Source organism: Anastrepha obliqua, chromosome 6 (assembly GCF_027943255.1).
Source record: "Anastrepha obliqua isolate idAnaObli1 chromosome 6, idAnaObli1_1.0, whole genome shotgun sequence".
Taxonomy (NCBI): domain Eukaryota; kingdom Metazoa; phylum Arthropoda; class Insecta; order Diptera; family Tephritidae; genus Anastrepha; species Anastrepha obliqua.
In genome coordinates this window covers 3,782,239-3,790,380 of record NC_072897.1, presented here as the reverse complement: position 1 = coordinate 3,790,380, position 8,142 = coordinate 3,782,239, and positions in this window count along the sequence as shown.

Below are 8,142 nucleotides of genomic sequence, written 5' to 3'. Positions count from 1 at the left end.
CCTACTGGTAATATGTGTTAGTATTCACATATCAGTTAGTTACAGGTAGATTTTGGAAGGGTTATTAGATACAAAAAATTGTTAGTGTCGTTATCTCAAACACAGATACATTTCAAGCAAGATCATATGTTTAAGACAGGTAGTGTTTTCTATGTATAACTAGGGAACCTTTTTGTATAGGTAGGCTTGCATTTTTAGTTGATCTATGTAAGTATAAACTCAATGAGTGGATAAGGGATTTGGAATTGTCGAAAGAAAAGGCCGAACTACACGCCTCTCGTATGCAACAATTTAAATTTGTTTCATTCGATGTTAAGGGGGGAAGCTGGTCTAGAGCGCAAAAAATGGGCATATTTTATGAATTTATTTTGACTCAACAAAGGAATCAATCGAAAATCTGTGAAATAGGTTTAATAATATTTCATGGTACAAACACAAAATTTTTCGTCTGAATTAATTTCAAAATGGCCGCTGTCCAGCAGTTCTCCTAAGGCGCCTTTTTTTCTAGTGGGCCCATTGCCGAAGACGTAAACTCCTTAATTTTTGTCCTGGATCAAAAAATAAATTTTTTTTAGTTTCTATATAACAACAGAAAGAGACGTACGTAGGATTTTTTCGATATTTTGTTTTTTCGCGAAATGGTGCACGTTTGAACAAAAAGTTACAATTTTCACTATAAAGAACGACATAAAATTGTTGATTAAAAAAAAAACTATGTAATATAAATAAAAAATCCTACGTACGTCCCCGGAGAAAGGTATTTCGAATGTATTGTCAAAATTTCGTAAGAATCGGTAAAGATTTGTTCGAGTTATGTCTTCGGCCAGTTTAAAAAAAGTGATTTCGAGAAAAACGCGTTTAAAGTTGTAAGTAGCGTTCGGGGCATACCTGCGAGGCACTGCCGTCGAATGAAAAATTTGGGCATTTAGACTTTTTTGCTGGCATCCCTCATTTGGTATATTATTTCTAAGACCCTAGAGCACCTTTTAAGACAAAAAAAAATTTTTCGATTTTTTCAAAATTCTAGACCAGCTTCCCCCCTTAAGATAACATATTATAGGACTCGTCACGAACAATTCTCCCAGTACTATACGAAGAAGGACAGTGTTTGTTATTGCAAAAACATTGCTGGTCTATTTAAACAGTTTGGGGAACCATATGATTCAAAAGAGTGGCGATTGTTCATAGACGGCAAAAAAATTAAGTTTAAAGGCCGTATTATTGCATATTGGCAACCAAAAGCCATCTATCCCGATCGCACAATGCAAAAATTGCTTAAATTAATTAAATACGAAGAACATGATTGGAAAATATGTGCCGATCTAAAAGTCGTTGGAACGCTATGTGGTCTACAATCTGGATACACAAAATACTGTTGCTTTCTATGCAAATGGGATAGCCGAGCACGTCAAGACCAGTACATCATAAAGGATTGGCCAGAACGAATCGAGTTTCAAGTTGGGGTGGATAACATAAAATACTCACCACTTATAAAGAAGGAAAAAATAATTCTACCTCCGCTCCACATCAAGCTCGGCCTTATCAAAAACTTTGTCAAGGCTTTGGACAAAGAAGGCGAAGCTTTTCATTATTTGAAAACAATCTTTCCACAGATTTCAGAAGCAAAAATAAAGGAAGGGATTTTTGTGGGGCCGCAAATAAGGAAAAGAATGGCCAATACCCATTTCAAAGAACTATTGTCACCAGTAGAGGCAGCGGCGTGGGACTCTTTTAAAAAGGTCGTTACTTCTTTTTTAGGCAAACACAAAAGTCCTAACTTCGAGCTGATAGTGAACGATTTAATCAAAAACTATGCGGAAATGGGTAAATAAAAAACACATATAAGACCGTTTTCTCAGTTAACTTTAAAACTAAACAAAAAATTTGAAAGCAAATTTTTAAATTTACATGAGAATATATAGCCCTTAATCTGAATTTATTGCCCTGCTCCGAACAAACAAGAACGACCAAAATTTGTTCTGAATTGGAAGATTAATCCAGCCTAAGAAAATTATATGCTAATGTGTCACTTATGTATTTATCTAATTCCCTTTTTAATTTTCTTTCAGGAGTAAATATGTCTTTAAAAATTCATTTTCTGCACTCCCATTTAAATTTTTTCCCGCAAAATCTTGGCGACGAAAGTGACGAGCATGGCGAAAGGTTTCACCAGCAAATGAAAATGATTGAAAGTCGGTATCAAGGATTCTGGGATGTCGCTATGATGGGTGACAACTGTTGGTTTCTCATAAGAGAAACCGATCCTTATATAAATAAGCGTGAAAACAAGACACATAACTTTTTAAATTATAAAATAAGATCATAGAGTTAAGACAGAATCATATGTACATATGCTATTATTTGTAGGGTATTTAAGTTTTACTATATGGATATATTTTCTTGAATGATTGTAACTTTTGTAATAGTTCATCGATTTTGTTTAATCAAAGTTTATTTTTTTTGTAATAAAACAGAGCTTAGAGTGAAAACAAAAAATATACGAAAAAATAAAAAGTTTTAAAGATCCTTTCTCTCAAAGTACAAATTTTTCTATATGTTTACAAAAAAAATTTTAAAAATCCCTTATGATAGTTCATTATCTTTGAATCTGCAGGGGCTAGCAAAAAGTGTTTTACACACAGTTGATAGCAAATTTGATTACCTTTTAAAAGCTTTAAACGGTTTTGGAATCGCTCAATTCGTTTTCGAGATATGTATTTATGATTAAGTGGGCTGAATTTTTTTTTTTTGAAATAACGGTAATTCGTAAATATCTCAAAAACGTTACCATAGAATAAAAAATAACCTTGATTTTCGGAATCAGACGGTGATTTTACATAGGAATTTCATAACGGCGCACATACCGGTATTTTGATAATCTAGGCGGCCAAAACTATTTTAACGTTTTTTATAGTCTTAAATACTTTTATTCATCATCATTTAGACAATGGACTTTTTTTATTGAACTATTATATTATTAACCCTTAAATGACCGTGGTATCTTTAAAGATACAACCGTTTTGTACTAGAATAAAGAGAAAATGAATTTTTCTTCGGTATTTATAGGTGAAATTATATGAAATAGACATTATTAATGTTTTAATTATTTATTATCAAATGCCAAGTTTCACAGAAGGAGTCAAATAAAATACATTATTTGAACCAAAAAAAAAATATTTAATTCAATCAATAATCTTACGTCAATAAGAACTAAAGCAAAATGAAACAAATTAAAGGAAAAAATTAAAAATTTTCATTATCTGAGGAATCAGATTCTTTAGGTTGGGCCGGAATGAGTAAACTTAACGTTTCCGGCAAATATGATTTTAATTTTCCTCTTTTCAAATTTCTAGTGCTGCTAAATAAAGGGTCTGAACTTAAAAAAAGTCGATTAAAAATGTCTCTATTGCAGTTTTCTCGGGAAAATTTTCTTTCGAAGTCTTGGCGGTAAGTTCTAAAATGTTTATTCCTTGCTTCTGCAGCTTTCTCCGAAAGTTGTCCAATATGCCCCAATGCATTTTTTATGATTAATGCACCATGCACAAGTATTTTGTGCATTGTCGGTGTCGGCGGGTACCATGGGTATAATTCAACGTACAACTGAGCTGTGTCAAATGCATATTTATCATTTCTCCGAGTCCACTTTATGTCCGCATGAAATTGTCTCCAATATGACTTTTAACCGATAAATGAGATCATAGTTGATTCCGGTTATTTCAGCAGCTAACTTTGGATCTTCGAAAAATCTCCTGCTTGTGTTACCATCATTCGTGTTTCCAAAGTTAGCTTTTGGCATATCAACAAGCAAGCCAGTCTCGTTACGGAATCTCCGTTGGATTTCAAGTTTCCTGTCTTTCTCGAGCGTTTTTTCCGCTTCTGTCTTTCTCTGTATTTCTCTGTATTTTCGAACAGGCAACTTGTAGGCAAGATGGAGAATACTCTCAAAGACTCTGATCCCGGCGTGCAAAACAGATAAACCAAACTCAAGGCATTCGTGGTTAATATCGTGCTTTAAATGCAGCTGATTAAAATCTTTGGATGTAGCGCCACAAATATAACACTTATTGGTAAAAGTTGTGCCAGAAGCAGCGTTGCACACTTTGCCATCTACCATTGTCATGACGAACACGTGACTGACTTTAAAGGTTGAACTATTTAATTCTGAATCCGTAGCTGACAGCGATTTCAAAGATTCAGTTACGAAGTCAATTTCCTCCTTAGTTATGTCCACACTTTCTTTCACGAACCGGAACCTCAAAGGACGACAAAAACAAGTTGAAGAGGGCGTTGGATTTTCCCAAACGACTTTATCACTTTTTCCACAGACTAACCTTAATGGAACAAAACAGATTTGGAAGACATTTGAATCACAATCAGTATTACTTTCTTGTTTTTGTTTAAACTGTGACTGCTGTGAGCCGTCGCATCCCCATTTACAAATAAGTTTCAGGGACAATCTTTCTTGTTCTTTAAGGGCTGAAAGAACTACTTCCAAATAGGTTAATAAGCGTTTCACTGTAACATCGACCAAGGGCTGTAAATCACATTCGGCACTAGTGCATGTAATTCTGATAGATTCAGTAGGCGGATTCAATTCATTTTTTGCTTTTTGAATAAGTGTACTGTTCCTTATAACTTCGTACTGAGCACTTGTTAGATCAGCATCAATCATCATTTTCAATGCTTGCATTGGTGATAAAGAGTGGATTTCTTTTTTCCTAGTGTTTGAAAATGCCTTTTTGTATTTTGTCGCACTTATCGGAGAGTTTTAAATATCTTTTAATACTTTAGAAGCATCTCTCTTTCCACTTTTGATTAACTCTACTGAAGCAGCATGCATAATCAAGTTTTTGTCCTTTACTGTAGGTCTGAGTTCTGCAGTTTTGCGTCTTTTAGATCTTTCACCTGAGTCACTGAAATGTTTCTGAGGACGGGCACATCGTTTCGGTATTGCTGCAACAGTTAATTCAAAACCTCTTTCCAACCAAGACTTGTACTTTGATAGGAAAACATCTTCCGTTTTATGTACTTGTAGCCACTTTTTCTTGATTTGGATTTAAAATGTGAAAAATTGTGCTTAAGAGCTGATATCTGTTCGTCAGAGTATTTTTCACTTGACAAAAGCTCCTGTTGTAAAGAGTTTAATTTTTCGTCCGAATTTGGTAAATTCTGAGCTTGCATGCAGTCGAATAGGTATTTTCGAGTCCCAATTCGAACCCCTGAAGTGCCTTTAGAACCTTAAGCAAACCAAAAAATAACAAGTATAGAAAACGCTTTTAAAAAAAACTGTTCCGTGAAACTTTTGAAATTCCACAATTAATTAATCTGCGGCTTTCGGCGGCTAATTCTACTTTATTCTACATCTCAAAGCATATGTATACAATCTGAAAAAAAATTCAAGCTTGGACGGACTTGGAGGTATAACTTTCAGCTTAACAAATAAAAAAAATATGTGTAAAAAATGCACTATTTCTCCTTGTACGGAATTCAATAAATTACGTTATTAATGAACAAAATCTATAAAATATTTATTCAATTTGGAAAAAAAAAATACCTGAAGCTTCAATTTCCATCATTAAAACGAGACATATAATTTTAAATAAGTTAACTTAACTTTTTTGAAGATTTGTTGCTTGCCGAACGCCGAGCGAGATATGTGTAGTGTGATAAGCCTGCCTTCTCCAAACTGGATAAAGAGGCAAAGCGAATGGGTTTGGTGGTGAACGAGGACAAAACGAAGTACCTCCTGTCTTCAAACAAACAGTCGGCGCACTCGCGTATCGGAACCCACGTCACTGTAGACAGTTATAATTTCGAGGTCGTAAAGGACTTCGTCTATTTAGGAACCAGCATTAACACCGATAACAATGTCAGCCTTGAAATCCAACGTAGAATCTCTCTTGCCAACAAGTGCTACTTTGGACTAAGTAGGCAACTGAGCAGTAAAGTCCTCTCTCGACGAACAAAACTAACACTCTACAAGGCCCTCATCATGCCCGTCCTAACGTATGGCGCAGAAGCTTGGACGATGACAACATCCGATGAAGCGACGCTTGGAGTGTTCGAGAGAAAGATTCTGCGTAAGATTTTTAGACCTTTGCACGTTGGCAACGGCGAATATCGCAGACGATGGAACGATGAGCTGTATGAGCTTTACGACGACATAGACATAGCGCAGCGAATAAAGATCCAGCGGCTACGTTGGCTGGGTCATGTCGTCCGAATGGATACAAACGCTCCGGCTTTGAAAGTATTCGATGCGGTACCAGCTGGTGGTAGCAGAGGAAGAGGGCGGCCTCCTCTGCGTTGGAAAGATCAGGTGGAGAAGGACTTGGCTTCACTTGGTGTGTCCAACTGGCGCCGGTTAGCACGAGAAAGAAACGACTGGCGCGCTTTGTTAAACTCGGCCAAAATCGCGTAAGCGGTTATAGCGCCAATTAAGAAGAAGAAGATAAGCAATGGACCTTTTGCTGTCAATACGGCGGTAGCACACGCGACGAAAAAGCGCGAGAGGGGGTGGAGTGAATACTCTATTGTGTTATCTTTCTATTTTACTCATTTTTTAAATTTTGTATTAATTATTATTTTGTATTTTACAAAATTGACCTTTGGCCGCCTAGATTATAACAATACCGGTATGTGCGGCGTCTCTGGTGCATTTTGGCTGTGTGTTATTAGTAATTTTTCGCTCACAGCTGTACAATATGAATTGCCATTAGTTTATTTCAGCCAATTGAATTTAAGAAGCCACTGTTCATTAAACTTTCGTTTTACTTCAATTTTGATTGACGTCTTAGCACTGGAAAATAAAAACAATGTTTTTATTAAAATTATATTTTACTAAAATAAATTTTTTTTAACATCTAAAAGACAGAGTGGCATTAACATTTTCACTTTCCCCTTGAACTTGAATAGAAACAGCAGCAGTATCACTTCCGTTGCCAGTTTTGGCTTTCTCTTTCAAAATCTAAAATAATAGTGAATACAAATAGAAATTCCAATGATCTTTCCTTCGTAACCATTTTTTTGTTATTTCACCTTGTTTTATTGTAAAGTCAAGACAGGATTAGATGATATCGTAATGTACTGCTTAAAAAAGTAAATTATTCATGTTTTAGTCTTTAAGTAAAATGTACCAAATTTTTAACCTGTGTACCAATGTACCCAGCGCAAAACAATGTGCCAGTTTTCGTGCAAATGTACCATCTGTCATAGATGACTAGATGTGAAACTCTTTTTCTCGTGAGAGCGCTGAAAAATGTGCATTTTTTATAACATTTTCCAATATTGCCACACCGGTAGAAATATGAATTGGGTATTTTTGAACCAAAGGTCTGGAATTTTTATTTTCCACACCACCATTGAGGTTAGTATTTAGTGTGCGGTTGCCCAAAAGCCTTATATCACTCGTAAACACCTACATATACTACAAATAAGCACAATCCGTATGAAATATGTACATAAATAAGCAAAAAATTTAAAAATTTATATGTAAATGAAATTATTTAAAACTGAAATACAAAAGTAATTTAATAATAATAAAGTAATGAACGCGAAAACCATAAGTTATAATTAAAAACATGACTTATTGCGATTTTTTAATATAACACAGAAATTGGGTAACAAAAAAAATTCTCAAACAACGAACAGAATAAGTTAAAGCAGATTACCTTTAATTTTTGTAAAATATCTCAGACACAAATTCAGTTCCCTTACCTACGCTTCTCAACCATAGAATATTTACGTATATACAAATTTACATAAACCAACACACAGTTTTCAATAAAATTACATTATGTACATAAGACTAATTAAAAGTAGAAGTCGAAAAGGATATAACGAGCTTTGGATTCTACAAACTCACTTAAATTCAAATTGTTACATTTCAATTGAATTAATTTTAAGACAAATAATTGTAAACATTTCAACATGTCATTTCTCCATTAAGCAATAACAAACTGTTTTCGTCTGTTATATTATTTTTGGCGCGTTTCTTCTGGCAGTCTGCCATTTCGCCTATCAGCTGTTCAAAATCCCATAATGTGTGAGTGCTGCCAAGTTTTTAAACGTCCTCATGGGCGCGCTCTCTCTCAAAATGAATAAGTTTCACATCTAGTTATCTATGCCATCTGTGACAACCGT